We start from the raw sequence: 20,607 nt of genomic DNA, 5'->3' as shown, positions 1-20,607 counted from the left end.
TAAGACAACAAAGCCGCATTCCCCAGATTAACATAACAAAGACGCCATTTTAATTAGCCTCCGCAGTAACATAAGAATCGAAACCCCCTTACACAAGACTTCTCTATCTTATGCTCTGTCACTTGCCAGTTTGATTACTTTTTATGCCTGTGTTCTAACTCTGTGTTTGATACAGACAGATGATGCTTTATTGATCCCAAAGGAAATTAGAGTGTCACAGTAGCATTGCAGGTTCACAGATATAAATATTCGAAAAGAAGTAGAAAGAATAAAAAATAAGTTACCACAAACAGTCTAACAGGAGGGGGTCATCACTTGCTCGGCTATAGGTTGACTCAGTGTCAAACCTAATGGCTGAGGGTAAGAATGATCTCTCTGTTCAGCCAAAGTAGCATGCAGAAGGCGAGAAGCATTGTCACCAAGGGGTTTTCAGCATAAGATCATATGATGCAGAAAGAGAATTACGACATCTGGCCCAATTGTGTCTGCACTGCCATTCAATCATGGCTGATTGATTATCCCCTCAACTCCATTCTCTCCCCATAACTTTTGACACCCTTACAAATCAAGAACCTATCAACCTATGCTTCAAAAATACCCAATGATTTGGCCTCTGCAGACATCTGTAGCAATGAATTCCTCAGATTCACAACCCTCTGGGCTAAAATAAATCCACCTTATCTCTGTTCTAAAGGGTTGTCCCTCTGTTCTGTTCTGAGTCCCTCTATTCTGGTCTTAGACTCGTCACTATCGGAAACATCCTCTCCACATAAACTATCTCAGATTTTCAACATAGTTTCAATGAGATAACCACTTCCTCCTCCATTCTTCTAAACTCCAGCAAGTACAGGCCCAGAGCCATCAAACACTCCTCATACCCTTCCATTCCCAGGATCAATGCCAGCACATCTTTCCTTAAGTATTCTAATTGTGGTCTGACCAATGCCTTATATAGCCTTGGGATTACATCCTTGTCTTTTATATTCAAGTCCTCTTGAAATTAATGTTAACTGTTGCACTGTTACAGGATTTTGTGGTTTTGAGCTGTTACACTTTGGTTATTGAAATTAAGTCGGATCACTTCCTTGCTTTACTACGTGCCTTTTAACCTGACAAGTAACCAAGTTTGGCCATTCTACACGAACAATATACACAAAGAGAGCAGATGATCACATAGTCCAATATTATATAAGCCATCTATGTCACTCTGTTATTTCAGGAACTATTTTCATACCCGTTTTTGCCATTTCAAGTTTACATGGGGCTAACCGCTGAAAATTACTGTACTCTCTAAAATCAGTTCATATTTCATGAATAGCTTGTCTGAAATTGACTACTGTGCTTTAAGTGATGGCTGGGCTGTACACCCTAATCAGACAAGCATTGATTTGATTTTTGTATTCAGTATATTAACTCCTCACAAAGTTCAGCATCACTGTTGTTCAGTAATTGTTAGATGTGCATATCTAAAGTACATTCAGTGGCCACTTTGTTAGGTTCCTCCTGTACCTATCAAAGTAACCACTGAGTGTGTGTTCATGGTCTTCTGCTGCTGTAGCCCATCCACTTCAAGCTTCAACATTTTGTGCATTCAAAGATGCTCTTCTGCTCTAAGGCTTGTTTATCTGAGTTACGGTTGCCTTCCAGTCAGCTTGAGCCAGTCTGGCCATTCTCCTCCGATCTCTCTCATTAACAAGGTGTTTTTGCTCACAGGGTTGACGCTCACCGTAAGATTTTTTGTTTTTTTGCAACATTCTCTGTAAGCTCGAGAGATGTTGTGCATAAAAAATCCCAGCAGTTTCTGATATACTCAAAGCACCCCATCTAGCACCAACAATCATTCCACAATCAAAGTCACTTAGGTAACATTTGTCCATGATTCTGATATTTGGTCTGAACAACAACTGAACTTTTTGACCATTTCTGCATACTTCTATGCATTGAGTTGCTACCACATGATTGGCTGATTGGATACTGGCTTTAACAAGCAGGTGTGCCAAATGAGTGTCTATTAACCACATAGATGGTGATCACTTTTGTGGTGAATCTATGAATCCCACTGTGTTTCTATAACCTCCGGTGCATCACCATTTATTATAACTTCCCAGTCATTCTCCTTGTTAAATTATGGAGCGTTGTGCTCGTTTGCTTAATCTATCAGTACCTATATGCAATTTTCTGTCCGTTCTTTGTCAGTTAACTATACAATTGATTTTCGTATCTATTTGTTTTCAAGGCACAGTAGGGGTCAAAGGAATATATCGTGGAACTCCTAATCCCTCGTCTCATACTTTTGAAGACATTAAATTGAATAAATGATGAACAGATACATACAATAGGATGTTTCCTATCGTGGGAGAGTCCAGGATCCAGAGGGTGTAGATTCAGGATAGGAGGATGCCCCTTTAGAACAGCGATGAGGAGAATTTTCTTTTGCTAGAGGGTGGTAAATCTGTGGAATTCATTGCCACAGAGGGCTTTGGAGGCCAAATCATTTAAATTTAAAGATATTTAAAGAGGAGTTTGATATGTTCTTGATTAGTGAGGATGTCAAATTTTATGGAAAGAAAGCAGGAGAATGGCATTGATAGAGATAATAAATCAGCAATGATTGAATGGTGGAGCAGGCCTAATTCTGCTTCTATGCCTTATGGTCTAATGGTCATATAAACACCATGTATTCCCTACTGGGAGTGTGCAGAAGGCAGAACCAGCTCTTAACATCATCTGCAGCCTTGGAGCGCCAACAAGATTCCTGGCAAGAACTGTCCTGATCGTCTTTCCAACCCCCACGATTAATGATATCATCTGTGGCTTAGCTGATGGTAGGCTTCCTTAACTATTGGAAAGAATGAAGCTCAGAGTTCTAGGGCTTTAAAAAAAAAACTAAGGGTGCTGCTCTAATGAAATGCTAAAGGCAAGTTGTACTGTTGATGTCCTCCACTTTTGGGAGACATAATAAACTAATGTTCCATCTGTTCATAGTCATAGTTTAAAACAGCCCGAAACAGACCCTTTGCCCCTACTCTTCCACACTGGCTAAGATGCCCTCATAGGTGAATGAGAAAAGAGCACAATGCATTGTTTTGAAGGATTAAGGGATTTGTTTCCTTATGTGTTTGCCAGTATTCTTCATCCATACAATATATTGAATAAACAGATGATCTTATTTTATTTTTGACTTCACTGACATGCAGTTACCAAATATAATTTTCCTCCCATGCTTGCAAAATCACTAAAGGTATGGAAGAAAATATATTCCCAATCACTGAGTAATATCAAGCAAAACATGGTAGTTGATCAATTGAAAAGGAATGTATACTCACCAGCTTTACTAGTGTCTTCATCTGACTGACAACTTTCTTAAACTCTAAGCAGTAATGACTGGTACACAGAAGCAGACGATGTACATCCGTAGTGTTATAAGGTATAGCAGCAGAATTAGGCCATACGGCCCATCGGGTCTACTCCAGTATGTCATCATGGTTGATCCAATATTCCCTCTCAGCCCCAATATCCTGCCTTCTCTCCGCCTTCCTTCGTGCCCTGAACAATCAAGAATCTATCAATCTCTATCTTAAATATACATGAAGACTTGGCCTCCACAGCTGCCTGTAGCAAAGGATTCCACAGATTCACCATTCTCTGGCTGAAAAAGTTCCTCCTCATCTCAGTTCTAAAAGAACGCCCCTTTATTCTGAGGCTGGGCCCTCTGGTCTCAGACTCTTCAACCATAGGAAACATTTTCTCCATATACACTCTATCAAGGACATTCACCATTCAATAGATTTCAACAAGGTCAACCCTCGTTCTTCTGAATTCCACTGAATACAGGACCAGATCCGTCCAATGTTCTTCATATGACAAGCTATTCAATCCTCCAATCACTTTTGTGAACCTCCTTTGAACCCTTTCCAGTTTCAGCACATCCTTTCTAAGATAAGGGGTCCAAAACTGCTCACAGTACTCCAAGTGAGACCTTGCCAGTGCTTTATAAAGTCTCAACATTACACCCTTATGTTTATATTCTAGTCCTCTTGAAATGTATAATAAAGTCACCACAGATCCAACCAGCAAATTAACCTTTAGGGAATCCTGCACAAGGATTCTCAAATCCTTTTACACCTCAGTTTTTGCCCATTCTCCTAGGATTCTTCTGTAGCCTTTCTACTTCCTCAAAACTACCTGCTCCTCAAGCTATCTTCACATCGTCTGCAAACTTTGCAACAAAACTACCAATTCCGTTATCCAAACCATTAATGTGTAACATAAAAACAATTGGTCCCAACTCAGACCCCTGTGAAACACCACTTGTCACCAGCAGCCAACCAGAAAAGGCTCCCTTTATTCCCACTCTTTGCCTCCTGCTAATCAGCCACTGTTTTATCCATGCTAGAATCTTTCCTGTAATACCATGGGATCTTAGCTTGTTAAGCAGCGTCATGCCTGGCACCTTGTCAAAGGCTTTCTGAAAATCCAAGTACACAACATCATCTGATTCTCCTTTGTCTATCCTCCTTTTTATTTCTTCAAAGAATTCTAACAGATTTGTCAGACAAGATTTTCCCTTTAGGAAACCATGCTGACTACGACATACTTTATCATGTGCCTCCAATCACCCTGAGACCTCATCCTTAATAATTGACTCCAACATCTTCCAAACCACTGATGTCAGACCAACTGGCCTGTAGTTTCCTTTCTTATGCCTCTCTCCCTTCTTAAAGAGTGGAGTGACATTTGCAATTTTCCAGTCCTCTGGGACCATTCCAGAATTTAGTGATTCTTGAAAGATCATTACTAATGCCTCCACAATCTCTTCAGCTATCTCTTTCAGGACCCTGGGATGTTTACAGTCTGGTTCAGGTGTCTTATCTACCTTCTGATCTTTCAGTTTACCAAGAGCCTTCTCTCTAATGATAGTAACTTCACACACTTCATGACCCCTGACCCCTAGAGCTTCCACCATACTTCTAATATCTTCCACAGTGAATAATGATGCAAAATACTTATTCAGTTCATCCATCATTTTGTTCCCCCCCCCCCCACTACCTCTCCAGCATCATTTCCCATTAATCCAATATCCGCTCTCACCTTTCATTTACACTTTATGTATCTGAAAAAACTTTTGGTATCCTCCTTAATATTATTGGCTAGCTTACTTTCATATTCCATCTTTACTTTCTTAATGACTTTCCTTCATGTTGGTTTTTAAAAGCTTCCCAAAACTTCCCACTAATTTTTGCTCTATTATGTGCCTTCTCTTTGGCTTTGACATATAGACACAGACATAGACATACTTTATTGATCCCGAGGGAAAATGAGTTTCATTACAGCCGCACCAACCAAGAATAGAGCATAAATATAGAAATACAAAAACCACAAACAATCAAACAACAATATGCAAACTATGCCAGTGGAAATAAGTCCAGGACCAGCCTATTGACTCAAGGTGTCTGACCCTCCATGGGAGGAGCTGCAAAGTTCGATGGCCACAGGCAGGAACAACCTCCCGTGACGCCCAGTGTTGTATCTCGGTGGAATATGGCTGGAGTCCAACAGCAAAAAGTTCAATATCTAGGCTACAAACATGTTCCTCGATCGTAATATGACCAGAATTGCACCATCCGTTGTTAACCAGAACAGCAAGCCCCCAACTCCTTTACACTTACCGCTCTCAGTGCACTTCTGGTCAGCCCGAACTGTCTGGAAGCTCTCCATGGAAAAGTTTTGGTCGGGTATGTCCACGCGTAGTCCTCTTCTCCATAAGTCTCCGTTGTCTCGACCTGGTCCTCTTTCCTCGACTTTTTGATCCCCCTCTGCATCCTCTGTTTGTTCTCTTGTTAGCCATAGTTGTATCATCTTTCCCTTAGAATATTTCTTCCTCTTTGGGATGTATATATTCTGTGCTTACCGAGTTGCTTCCAAAAATTCCAGCCATTGCTGCACTGCCATCATCCCTGCCTGTGTTCTTTTCCAATCAATTCTGGCCAGCTCCTCTCTCATGCCTCTAATTCCCTTTACACCACTGTAATATTGATACATCTGACTTCAGATTCTCCTTATTAAATTTCAGGTTGAATTTGATCATATTATGATCACTTCTCCTAAGAGTTCATTTACCTTAAGCTCTCTAATCAGTTCTGGTTCATTGCACAAGACCCAATCCAGAATAGCTGATCCCCTAGTGGATTCAACCATGAGCTACCCTAAAAGGCCATCTCATTGGCACTCTGGAAAGTCCTCCTCTTAGAATCCAGCACCGCCTGATTTTCCCACTCTACCTGCATGATGAAATCCCCCATGACTATTGGCATGCATTTTCTATCTCCCATTGTAATTTGTAGATCATATCCTTACTACTGTTTGGGGGTTTGTGTACAACTCCCATCAGTGTCTTTTTACCCTTCCAGTTCCTTAGCTCTATCCACAATGATTCAGCACCTTCCAATGCTATGTCACCTATTTCTAATGATTTGATTTCATTTTTTCACCAACAGATCAATGCCTTCCTGTCTGTCCTTTTAATACAATGTGTATCGTTAGACATCAAGCTTTTAGCTATAATCTTCTTTCAGCATGATTCAGTAATGCCTACAACATCACATTTGCCAATCTGCAACAGTGCTACAGGTTTATCTAATGACACTTTGAGACCTGTATTCACCCTGTTCAATTCTGTCCACCTTTTACACTGCAACTTATGCTGTTGACTGTAATTTTTCCCTATCAACACCCTTTCCTCACAACACATTGCCTCTGTTTGTAACCAATTACCTCATCTTCGGTTCTGTTATCCGCCTTTCTTACGATACTTCTTGCATTGAAATCTACACAGCTTAGGAGAGTAGTCACACCATGCTCCACATTTTGATTCCTAACTTTGTCTGACGTCTTACGAATACCTGGCTCTATAACCTCTCCTCTATCTATTCTGGCACTCTGGTTCCCACCCCCGGCAACTCTAGTTTAAACCCCGCCATGCAGCATTAACAAACCCTCCTGCTAGGATATTAGTCCCCCTCCAGTTCAGGTGAAAACCGTCTCTTCTGTCCAGGTCCCACCTGCCCTGGAAGAGGGCCCAATAAGCCAAAAATGTTGTGTCCTCCCTCCTACACCAATTCCTTAGCCATGCATTAAACTGCATAATCTTCCTAGTTCTGGCCTCACTAGCACATGACACTGTTAGCAATCCTGAGATCAGAACCTTGGAGGTCCTGCCCTTTAACTAAGCATCTAACTCACTGAACTCCCTACGCAGGACCTCGTCACTTGCCCTAACCATGTCATTGGTACCTACATAGATCATGACTTCTGGCTGTTCACCCTCCCACTTAAGAATGCTGAGGACTCAATCCGAGATATCCTGTACCCTGGCACCCGGGAGGCAACATGCCATCCGGGAATTTCATTCTTGCCCACAGAATCTCCTGTCTGTTCCCCTAACTAAAGAATCCCCTATCACCACAGTGTTCCTCTTCTCCCCCGTTCCTGTCTGATTCGCAGAGCCAGCCTCTGTGCTTGAGACTTGACCACTGTGACCTTCCTCTGTTAAGTCAGCCCCTCGACAGTATCCAAAGTGATACAGCTGTTGTTGAGGGGTATTAGGCCACATGGGCACTCTGCACTGGCTCCTTAACCCCTTTCCCCTTCCTGACTATCACCCAGTTTCCAGAGTTCTGCAACTTGGTTGTAAATGTCCTATTTATCTACCCCCTCAGCTTCCTGAATAATCTGGAGTTCATCCAGTTCCAGCTCCAATTTCCTTAACCCGGATTGATAGAAGCTGCAGTTAAATGCACTTCTTGAAGATAATTAGTCGTCAGGGACTCTGCCTTCTCATATCCCGCAAGGGGAGCATTCAGCTGTCCTGGTTGACATCACTACTGTCCTAGCTGAGTAGATATAGAGAAGGGAAGAGAAAAAAAAACTTAAACTGGAGCTTTTCTTTTCTTTTGCATTCTCTGACTAAGGCCTCTTTTCGTTGAAGCCTCGAAGAGCTAAAGACTCAAGATCACCACCCTGACTCTGTCCACTCAGATGCTGTCCCGTGAGATGATGGCTGCTCTGCTTGCCACTGCCTGCCTTTAATTTGGTCTTGCTTATTAATCCCAAATGCCGATTGGTTGCTGGTCAAAGCTCTTTGACGGCATAGCGACCCACTGCTGCATTTTCTATTCGGGCAGTCGACCTGATTGAAATCCTGTCCTCTCAAAACTTCCAATGTTGGACTGGTCACTGGTCAAAGTTCTTTTTTCAAAATCGAATACCTTGATTTTGCAGCTGGACCTGCTATTATTGAAAGCATCATATGTCACAAGTGCGGAGCACGGGTGGACCCAAACACCGGGCACAAACGCGTTTTGTAGCGTTAAAAAGAATAGAGTTTATTAATCATTGCTAGGGAAGCAGGGAAGCAAAGATTGTTCAGAGGGAGATCAGAACAGAAGTGGGAATAATTGTGGCTAGAGTCGGACTTGGACTTGGAACTTGAAACATGGAACTCGGAACACCAGAACCTGGACTTGGAACTCGGAACACCAGAGTCTGGACCTTTCTTAGACACAGGACATGGAACACTGAGCCGGGCTCCTCTTTGGGTAAAAGGACATAGAGCTGGGACTCCTCTTTTAGACACAGGACGCAGAATACTGATAGACAGGATTCCCCAACTCAGAGTAGTGGCAAATGGCCGGACCCACTCAGTGGAGACTAGAACACGACGAGACAGTTCTCCACTCAGGGTAGCGGCAAACGGCCGGACCTACCCAGTGGAGATGAGGACACAAGGAGTTAGTTCCTAACTCAGAGTCGCGGCAAAACGGCCGGAGCTACTCAGCAGAGAAGAGGACATGAAGAGATGGTACCACACAATGATAGACAGTTCAAACCTTGACACTAAATAGATCCAAATAGTGGCAAGACCTTGACGCGGCCCAGGAACTACAGACAGCTGCTCAAGTCTCACTCCGGTGTGTTAACCTGACGGACCCGCTCCGGTGAGGTAGCTTAGCGGCTCGATCAGGCAAGGTAACTTAGCAGGCTGGCTCTGGCGAGGCAACCTACTGGCACTCGCTTCGGGGAAAAGACTTGAGTGGCTCCAGCGATGTAACTTGGCTCGTTCTGGCAGGGTGATTTGTTCACACTTGTTTCGGTGATGTCTGATGATGATTTAGCCCCGAGTAGCTGTAAGCCCGACACTAAATACTGCTGGTTCAGCTGAGACTCAAGTGCCTTTAATTACAGAGCCCAAGAAACACGGGGAAACAATGAATTAAGGAAAACAAGGAGTCAACGGTCCTGATCCTGACACAAAGTAAATTTAAAGGGACCCAGGCAATAACCGATCAGGACCGTGACATCATATTATTCTTCCGAAGTTTTATAAGATATTGTTCTAAGCTCCCCCTAATTTTGAGGTTAGGTTTCTCCATAGCCACCAAGGAAAGTTTCCTTTTACTCTTTCTGAAGCCAATGACATGAAAAGACTCAGTATATACTCACTGAGCTGAATAGCCTTCTTTAATATCAGTCCATCACAGACAATGCATTACCTATCACAGAACACAACTACAAGGAATACAACCACAAGAAAGCAGCATCCATCAACAAAGACCACCTTCATCCAGGCCATTGGAAAGGAGTAGCTTAGGTCCCATACAACCAGGTCCAGGATCAGTTATTACCCTTCAGCCATCAGACTCCTGTATTGGATGCTTGACGCTGTTCAGTTGGAGCATGACAATTACTATAAACGGGTTTTTGACAGACAGCACTGACTGGGCGGCCAAAGGGTCTTTGTCGATGCTTGTTCCCTATATTGCTCGATGAGCTTGAGAAGGAATAAAATCCATAAGGGTTTCCTCTTTCTTCCCAATTTTCCTTTCATACAACATTCCATTTATTCAGCTAAGAAGGATGCACAATTTCCTCAAATTTGCTCTCCAGCTGCCTCAAATCATTTGCTGAGGCAGCTGCAGTGATTTAGTTCAACCTCTGTCTATTTTGAATGGAGATTGTTCCTCTAGTTAACAGATGCTTTATTTCATGTTACAAGGGCCATGAATATATAATCCTGCAGTGTTAACCATGGTGATGGGATGGAGATAGGTCTCTACCAAAGGAGGTGTAAAGCATTACTTCACTCCACTAGCAAGAAGGCAGCATCGATCATTAAAGACCCCCAACATCCAGATCATACCCTCTTTACGTTACTACAGTTGAGAAGGAGGTACAGAAGCTTGAAGGAGCAACCTTAGTATTGTGGGACTGTTTTGAAAACAGGGACAAGAACATGTTCGGGGAAGTGACTGCAGAATACCATCATATTAACATTGATGAATATGAGAGATCTTTGATTGGCTACATAAAGAATTGCATTGAAGACATAAGTGAGACCTCCGTTGGTAAGGGTCAATGGGTCAATCATGGAGGTTGTGTCCTAGCTGTCAAGATATGCAAGCCAGGGCAGTACAATATGGAGAGCAAACTGTTGCCCATATAGCTAGCTTCTCCTCTCCACACATCTGATGAACCGGGCTTAGTAGCCAAGCCACACGTGAAGACCAAGAGCTGGACTTAGTTGCCAGAGACTATTTAAAGCACACACTATTGGGAGCATTTAATAAGTAGTGAGAGCTTGTCCCCACTGCCACCGCCAGCTATAACAAACTTAAGGAACCATTGAAGACAGCACCATTATTAAACACATCTATGTTAGGGCTTGGTGATGGGGTGGGGAATATGACTCTACCAAATGAAGTGTAAAATGCTCCTTCCCTCTGCTAGTTGTAAGTCACCTATGGGCAAGGTGCATCACTTGCTTAGTCCCCCAGTCAGTGTCATGGGAAGCCATGGGAGCAGGTGGCGAATGGTCGTATCTGCAGCCAGTGCACAACACAAGTCCTGGTTATGTGACCACTGACACCAGGCAGACAATCTCTGAAGAGTATTGATAATGGCTGGGGTCGCCCATCTTGTAAAGACACTGCCCAGAAGAAGGCAATGACAAACCTTCTTCTGTAGAAAAATTTTGTCAAAAACCGTTATGGTCATGGATTCACAGAAGACCATGATTGCCTTTCTCATAGGACATGGCGCATAATGACGGTGATGATGAAGAGTGCTCATTATATTCAGGGAAAATTTTTAAAGGAATAGAAGGTTAAAGGGCCGAACAAGAGATAGATAAAGCTCTGTTAGTTCTGCACAATTTATAAAGTTCAACACTGCTCTTGTATATTGCTTACTAAATGGAAGAAATGTTTTTCCTGGGTTAGAAAAATTTTCCAGAATTACATAGACGACCAGCTGGACTCCAGGGCTCCAAATTCTTCACACAAAATCATTACTAGAAGGCTGAGTCCCAACATCAGGTGCTAGGATATTTCTTGCTTGGCTGTGGTGTTTTGGCATGTCATCCTCTGGTTTTTTTTGTTCAATACTAGAGTCTGGTGATCCTCTATGGATTTCACATCTGTAGGTTAAACTCTGAGTTAGTCAAGTCAAGTCGGTTTTTATTGTCATTTCCACTATAAACTGCTGGTACAGTACACAGTAAAAATGAAGCAACGTTCCTCCAGGACCATGTTGCTACTTGAAACAACAGAAAACTACACTAGACTAAGTGAGATAACTCAAGGCTACACTACTCTGCGTGAGACAACACAAAAATTACACTAGACTACAGACCTACACAGGACTACATAAAGTACACAAAACAGTGCAGTACAATAAATAATAAGCAAGACAATAGGCACAGTAGAGGACAAATTACAATATATTAATAAATGATATGGATGTCAGTCTAGTCTCTGGGTATTAAGGAGTCTGATGGCTTGGGGGAAGAAACTGTTACATAGTCTGGTTGAGAGAGCCCGAATGCTTCGGTACCTTTTGCCAGATGGCAGGAGGGAGAATAGTTTGTGTGAGGGGTGTGCGGGGTCCTTCACAATGCTGTTGGCTTTACGGGTGCAGCATGTAGTGTAAATATCTGTAATGGCGGGAAGAGAGACCACGATTATCTTCTCAGCGGACCTCACTATCTGCTACAGGGTCTTGCGATCCAAGATGGTGCAATTCCCGAACCAGGCAGTGATGCAGCTGCTCAGGATGCTCTTGATACATCCTCTGTAGAATGTGGTGAGGATGGGGTGTAGGAGATGGACTTTTCTCAGCCTTCACAGAAATTAGATATGCTGCTGGGCTTTCTTGGCTATGGGTCTGGTGTTGAGGGACCAGTTGAGATGCTCTGCCAGGTGAACACCAAGAAATCTGGTGCTCTTAACGATCTCTATGGAGGAGCCATCAATGTTCAGCGGAGAGTGGTCGCTCCGTGCTCTCCTGAAGTCAACGACCATCTCTTTTGCTTCATTCACATTCAGAGACAGGTTGTTGGCTAAGCACCAGTCCGTTAGCCGCTGCACCTCCTCTCTGTATGCTGACTCATCTTTCTTATTGATGAGACCCACCACGGTCGTGTCATTGGTTATTTTTATATGATTCCTTATTCTTAATAATTGTCGGATGTTGCTTATTCCGGCCTGTCATGCCAACAAATCACAGAAAATTCCTAATACATGTTAATGTATATGGCAAATAAAGTTAATCCTTGATCCTTCGGAGAGTGCCAAATATAATGGAAGGTCCAGACTGGGATCCTATTGAAAGGTAAGCTAGGCATGATGAGCTAATGAGTCTACTCCTACTTCTTAAGTTCTTATGCAGTACTGAAGGTATGTTACTGAAGATATTAAACCTCACTTGAATATTCAGGGTGGATGCAGAAACAAAACATGGCAATATTTCAAAAAATAGCTCAGAATCCGGCCTATATTTATATCCAACTGAACATTGTTAATATACTGATTATCTGCTGTATCACTTTGCTTTTTGTAACAGCATGATTTGCACAAATTAGCTGTCACACGTTATGCTTCAAAGATCCTCGGCTAGTTGTTGGAGTGCTTTGAGATGGTCCCAGAAATAAAAGGCATTATCTAAATAAAATTCTTTCTCCTTTCAAATTTGGTGATGGGATATGATAAAATAAAATGTAAATGAAGAATCCATACCATCTTACTTCTCTAAGTGTACATCTTTATTGTGTGACAAGACAAAACAAATCACTTTTGGCATGAGTTTCTGAAACAAATGCAATAAATGCTAGAAACACTGTGCAATTAAGAGAAAGCGGGATAACCTGCCACAATGACGCCTGTTACTCTGAATGGAAAAATGTGAAAACAACTTAGTTTTCATGGCAATCTGCTGAGAGTTTCACGTATTTTCTGTATTGTTTCCGGCATCTACAATTATGATTTTGAGTTGGTCACATTTATATTTGTTCTAACATCATCTATCCTTGATCCTCTCCTAAATGGACCTGTTTGATTCTGGATATCAACAGATTTCTCCCTGTCAGTGTGCTTTCAGAGAACACTGAAATGAGATCACTGATCTGTCAAAAGCATCATGAAATGTGGTTCTGGATCATACTTTATACAGGGTACAAAACAACATGCAGGGAGAAGTTTATTTCTGTCACAAGAAAAAAAACAGTCAAATATTTATTGTTTTGCAAATAGTACAGGCAAGAAAATAAATTTGTGAGTCCATTTATGATATTGTTGCCTGTAGCAACTAGAGCAATTCTCTGCCATGGAAACAAGGCTTAGGAATACTTTCTGTAGTGTATGATTTCTTAACCCATCTCTCACTTGGTTAATTCATTTACTTTGTTTTTACTATTAATTTACTTTCTTTTCTTGGGTCAGAATGCCAATTATTACCTAAAATCTCACTGAGAAATATTGTCCCTTCTTCTTACTCGGGAGACGAATAAACAAAGTCCGGTTTGATGTTAACAAATAAAGCAAGAAAAGAATTGTTTCTCCCTCGGGCTCTCCCTCCCTATTCTATGTGCTACCCCCACTTCAGCACATGGAGATTTATGTCACTGACTCCATGCTCCACTTTCAAACCCCATCACATTCTTCTACCTATCACTTCCCAGTTTTTAACATCATTTCTATTCCCTCTTCCCTCCTTCATGAGCTTATCACCCCCTCACCTGGATCTGCCTCTCATCTGTCAGTTCCCTCTCTGCCTTCTCAGAACATAGAACATGCAAAAATACAGCACAGTACAGCCATTATGACTAACACTGTTGTACTGAAATTTTAACCCACTCCATGATCAATCTAGTACTTCCCTCCTACACGGTCTATCACCCTCCATTTTTCTTTCATTTACATTCGGGACATTTGAGAGGCTCTTAAATGTCTCTAATATATTGGCCTCGGCTAACACCCCCAGCGGTGCATTCCAAACACATCAATTTCTGCGTAAAAACTGACATTCCTTTCCGACGTGACAAAATGAGGCTACTCTCAAGGTGGAAGAGCAACACCCTATATTCTCTCTGGGTTTCTCCAACTTGATGGTATGAATATCGATTTCTCCTTCCAGTGAACAAAATTCCCCTACCCCATTACCCACTCTGACCTTTTACTTATTCTCACTTGCCTACTACTTCCCTCGGGTCCCCTTCTCCTTCCCTTTCTCTTATTGTCTACTGTCCTCCCCTTTCAGATTCTTTCAGTCCCAGCCCTTGACCTTTCCCGCTCACCTGGCTTCATCCACCATCTTACAATTAGTTTCTTTCCCCTGCCCCCTCCCCTTTTAATTCAGGCATATCCCTCTTTCCCTGTCAGTCTTATAGATCTCTATCAAGTCACCAAGCCCTAGTCTGGTAATTTCCCCATTTTCTTTCATTCCATATATAAGGTCTTGACCAGAAATGGCATTTGTCCTTTCCCTCCATTGGAGCTGCCTGATCAGTTGAGATGCACCAACCCTATGGAAAAATTGTCCCACTGCAAGCATTAAACCCAATTTTAATATTCTAAAATTGGGTTTAATGGTTATCTTTAAGAACAAGAAAGCAATTCATTGGTTTTCAGGGAAGTACAATAGTAAGAAAGACTTTTTATCATGCTAAAGAAATATTACTATGTTTTCATTGGCTCAACACTTTTCCATTTTATGTATTTCAGCTTTCACCATCTCCACGCAATATTGACTTAACCCAAATTACCAATCCTATCTTGTTATCTGAATGAGGATAGGGATACCTAAAGAGAGAATAGAAATGTGAAGAAAAACTGATTATGACAGGTATGAGCAAGAAACAGGCTGATTTAATGGAATTAGGGGGCAGGGGAAAACTGAAATTGGAGAGGCAAAGAGAATATATGAGCGTAGGAACAATATTTTAAATTAATTCTTGTCATGAACTTTGCGACTTGTCGAAGAGCTTCTGGGTTTTTGAGGCACCTGTATTTACTCATTGTTAGACCTGTTAAGCCCACGTTCTTTTTGTTTAATCTCATCAAGTTAATTGTGACTGGCACAGGTTTTCCTCATGCTATGATTTTTTAAATTGGACTTTCATTGCAGAGTCTATAAGCAGAGTCCTTCTGGGTGCTGGAGAATGATTTGTCTCACAATGTTGCTTGGTTATGCTTCTGAGGTCTGTTGGTATTCTTATGTTGAACCTCTTCATGAGAGTCCGCTGTTCATCCACTCTTAATGTGACAGCTTCTGCCACCCTCCGCACCCGGACTGAGTCAGTGCCAGCGACCACCGTGACAGAGACAGTCTGCTGTTCCTCCGCACACTGGTCCAGTCCTGTGAGCATGCACTGTGATGAATCTTTGTTCTTGTCCACAAACAAAGGACGTACTGTACACATGATTATGAGGAATTACTTTATTAGAGACATAAAGAATAAAATACAAAAAAGAAGAAGAATACTTATCATCCACTTAATAAACCTATCTATAAAATGCCAGAGGGAACCACAGATGTCCAACAACCTTTCATGCTGTCTTCTCTCTCTACACTCGCACTGGTCGCAACCCAGTCTGAGGGAAAGTTCCTGCTTACACCAAGAAACTGCCCTTTTATATCCTTCAAAAACTATTTACCCTCATAGTACTTTCCCAAGCGACTGTACCAGGATGTATCTGCATCTGCAGAACCATCTTCCCTTTCCTCTTCCCAGAGAAACTCCTTTTCCACTATCATACACCCTCAAGGCAGTAGATTGGTACTCAAACTAAGTTCTCAAAACAAACCTTACTGGGGTGGTGCCATGGTCGCATGGCGGTTAGCACGTCGCTATTACAGCTCGGGGCATTGGAGTTCAGAGTTCAAATTCTGCGTCCTCTGTAATTAAATTTGTATGTTCCCTCCCCTGAGGCACTTGGGTTTCCTCCGGGTGCTCCAGTTTCCACCCACAATCCAAAGACATACCAGTTAGTAGGCTAACTGGTCATTGCAAATTGCCCTGCGATTAGTCTAGGGTTAAATAGATGAGTTGCTGGGCTGTGAAAGGCCAGAAGGACCTGATCTGAACTGTATCTATAAATAAATAATAAATAAATAGCTGTGCCCAAGGAGGAATCAAATTTAATTCTGTCCTATTGAATACTGAAAGGCCCAGATAGAGTGGAGATGGAGAGCATGTTTCCTATAGTGGGGCTTAGGACCAGAGGGCACAACCTCAGAATAAAAGGATGTCCCTTTAGAACAGAGATGAGGAGGAATTTCTTTAGTCAGAGGGTGGTGAATCTGTGGAATTCATTGCACAGATGACTGTGGAAGCCAAGTCCTTGGGTATATTTATGGTCAGGGTGTCAAAGGTTACGGGGTGAAGGCAAGAGAATGGGGTTGAGAGGGATAATAAATCAATCATGGCAGAGCAGACTCAATGGGCCGAATGAGCTAATTCTGCTCCTATGTCTTATATCTTACAATGAGGAAAAATTAATTGTTAATCTAAATGGGAATCCAAAATGTTCTCTAAATCTATAAATAGTAAAAGTGCACAGAGGAGTGAGCTCTGTTATGAGAAATTGCATGAGAATTGAGCGCAGTGGTGAGATACTAAGTGAGAAATTTACATCTGTCTTCAGTGGGGAAGATAACGTTTCCAAAATAAATTAATTTATTTTTGTCGTATATTCAGTATTGTCAAGGTAGAGAAAACCTTTATTTGACTGTAAGTCATCCACACAGATCACTTTGTTGCAACATTTCTTTGAAGCTGTGCAAGAGAGCAATAGCAGAATCCAGAATAAAGTGTTACAGTTAAGCTTAAGGAGATAGCAATGACACAATATAGCTTACAAATTGATAGCAGTAAAGTTAGCAGAGCTGGCTCAATTTAAAATAGATTATTCACCAGGACCAGATGGGACACATCCCCAAACACTGAGGGAAGAAATCAAAACGCCATTCTCAATACTGCAGGAATTCTGCAGATGCTGGAAATTCAAGCAACACACATCAAAGTTGCTGGTGAACGCAGCAGGCCAGGCAGCATCTCTAGGAAGAGGTGCAGTCGACGTTTCAGGCCGAGACCCTTCGTCAGGACTAACTGAAGGAAGAGTTAGTAAGAGATTTGAAAGTGGGAGGGGGAGGGGGAGGGGGATCTCCCATCCACTGCTACCAACCTTATAGTTCCCACACCCTGCACTTCCCATTTCTACCTCCTACCCAAGATCCACAAGCCTGCCTGTCCTGGCAGACCTATTGTCTCAGCTTGCTCCTGCCCCACCGAACTCGTTTCTGCATACCTCGACATGGTTTTATCCCCCCTTGTTCAATCCCTTCCTACCTATGTTTGTGACACTTCACGCTCTTAAACTTTTCGATTATTTTAAGTTCCCTGGCCCCCACCTCCCCCTCATACCGCATCCGTTTTATATATATATACACACACACATTCTTTCTCACATTCTCCTTTTTCTCCCTCTGTCCCTCTGATTATACCCCTTGACCATCCTTTGGGTTCCCCCCCACTTTGTCTTTCTCCCTGGGCCTCCTGTCCCATGATCCTCTTATATCCCCTTTGCCTATCACCTGTCCAGCTCTTGGCTCCATCCTCCCCCTCCTGTCTTCTCCTATCATTTTGGATCTCCCCCTCTCACTCCCCCTCCCACTTTCAAATCTCTTACTAACTCTTCCTTCAGTTAGTCCTGACGAAGGGTCTCGGCCTGAAACGTCGACTGTACCTCTTCCTAAAGATGCTGCCTGGCCTGCTGCATTCACCAGCAACTTTGATGTGTGTTGCGCCATTCTTAATGGTCTTTTGATATGGGAAGATGCCAGAGGATTGGAGAATGATGGAAGTTTTTGCCTTTTTCAAACATAGTGGCATCCGTTAATCTCGTGAGACCGTAGATCTGCATCTGGAAAGTCCTCTCCAGGCCTCAGGCCTGGGCAAGGTTGTATGGAAGACCGTCAGTTGCAAGTCTCCCCTCTCCATGACACCGTTGTTGTCCAAGGGAAAGGCAAGGGCCGATACAGCTTGCCACCAGTGTTGTCACAGGAGTTGCCAGAACGAGGTTGAAGGCAACGTCGGACTGCCTTAGGGACTCCAGCTCCGGATTTGTCCTCAGGCTCTACTCCCGAAGCCTCTCCCATGAGTGGGTATGGCCACAAGGCAGCGGAGGTTTGAAATCAGAGTTTTCCCTCTCTTAGATGGACCGCCTTCCCAGGCTGACGAGCTCCGTCTACCCAAATCACTAGTTTTAAGGCGCCAGGACCAGCCTTCGCCCCTTCTCCTGTCAGTAGAAACAGTTCCGCCAGGTTTAGGGGCTAAGCCACACAAGAAGGCCAGGAATTGGACTTGGTTGTCAGAGACTATTTGAGGCACACATGCCGTGAGGAGCACTTTTAGGTAGTGGGAGCTTGTCCGATGCTTATTCAAACATGGGAGCAAAAATAAGACTCGCAACCAAAGGTCAGTTTTTAACTTCAATAGTGGGACATGTTTCAGAAGCAAAGATCTCAAACAGGAACACGAGTCACCTGGGGGCAAATGGATTAATTAAGGCCAGTCAACCTGGAAGTACAAAGACAAGCTGACAGCTTACTTCACACATGCACCTCCCTCTGAGTGAAGAAGTTCCCTGGAAATATTTCATTTTTTAAAATCCTAAATCTATGACCTCTAGCTCTGGTCTCACCTAACGTCAGGGGGAAAATAGGTAAGATAAATATAGGCAGGCTTTTCTTCCCCTATTAGTAGCGAAAAAAAAAAAGCAAGATTGCTTGCTGGTTGTACTCACCTCCTGAAATTCAGTTCCACAAAATCAATAGAATCAAATATTCAGAGAGAAAGTCAACACCAAATCCCAGTTGTGTTCTTCATTGGGAGCAGAGATAAATTTCTTCCTTTGTGTCTGTTACAGTACTTAAGCAGTTTAATTGAATAGTTAACATAAAATTACTGTTGAAACAGTTTAAAACCACACTGGGGTTTTGTGTATACACCAACCCACTCCCAACTCTCTTCGTTTCACATTAGTGGTATTTCCTTCTACCTTTGCCCTTTCTGACATTTATTTTACTCTCCCCTAATAAGTACCAAGACTGATTCATCACAGTATTGCTGTTACATTGTGTGAGCTTGATTGCTACAATTCTTTTTGGAAGATTCAAAAAGAGCAGATTATTTACCGGAACATTTTAACATTGGTTTGCAAGAAACAACTTCCTGTTACACAATGCTGTCCTTGGCTGATGTGATCTCTCTTATAATCACCATGTGCCATACTTCATATTCCTTTGAAGCCAAGTCGTATTAAACTGCTGTGTTACCAGGTTACCAAAGTGATTATACTTCAAAGGGTATTTTATTTGTTGCCTTGCTTTTCAGATATTATTAAGATAGAAAATGTTCTGTATTTTTTTTCTATCTTTTACTCACCAAAATTATGACTTATTCATATAAAACATTTTGATAAAAATGTGGATGGGTGATTAGCCAGTTCACAGGCAAAACAAAGATTTGTTTTGTGGATAGAGTAGAAGATTTTCAAAAGATGCAATGGGACATACAGTAAATTAGCTGGATGGAGAAATGGCAGATGGAGTTTAATCCAATCATTGTGAGGTATTTCATTTTGGGAAATCAGATGTAAAGGTGTAGTACACAGTTAATGGTAGGACCCTGAACAGTGTTATTGAATAGAGGGATCGTGGGATCCATTTCAATAGACAATAGACAACAGGTGCAGGAGTAGGCCATTCAGCCCTTCGAGCCAGCACCGCCATTCACTGTGATCATGGCTGATCATCCACAATCAGTATCCAGTTCCTGCCTTATCTCCATAACCTTTGATTCTGCTATCTTTAAGAGCTCTATCCATCTCTTTCCTAAAAGGATCCAGAGACTTGGCCTCCACAGCCTTCTGGGGCAGAGCATTCCATATATCCACCACTCTCTGGGTGAAAAAGTTTTTCCTCAACTCCGTTCTAAATGGCCTACCCCTAATTCTTAAACTGTGGCCTCTGGTTCTGGACTCACCCATCAGCGGGAACTTGCTTCCTGCCTCCAGCGTGTCCAATCCCTTAATAATCTTACATGTTTCAATAAGATCCCCACTCAGCCTTCTAAATTCTAGAATTTAGCTGCTCCAATCTTTTGACATATGACAGTCCCTCCATCCTGGGAATTAACCTTGTGAACCTACGCTGCACTCCCTCAATAGCAAGAATGTCCTTCCTCAAATTTGGAGACCAAAACTGCACACAGTA

The sequence above is a fragment of the Mobula hypostoma genome, chromosome 5 (assembly GCF_963921235.1).
Source record: "Mobula hypostoma chromosome 5, sMobHyp1.1, whole genome shotgun sequence".
Lineage (NCBI taxonomy): Eukaryota > Metazoa > Chordata > Chondrichthyes > Myliobatiformes > Myliobatidae > Mobula > Mobula hypostoma.
This window is presented reverse-complemented; position numbering follows the sequence as displayed.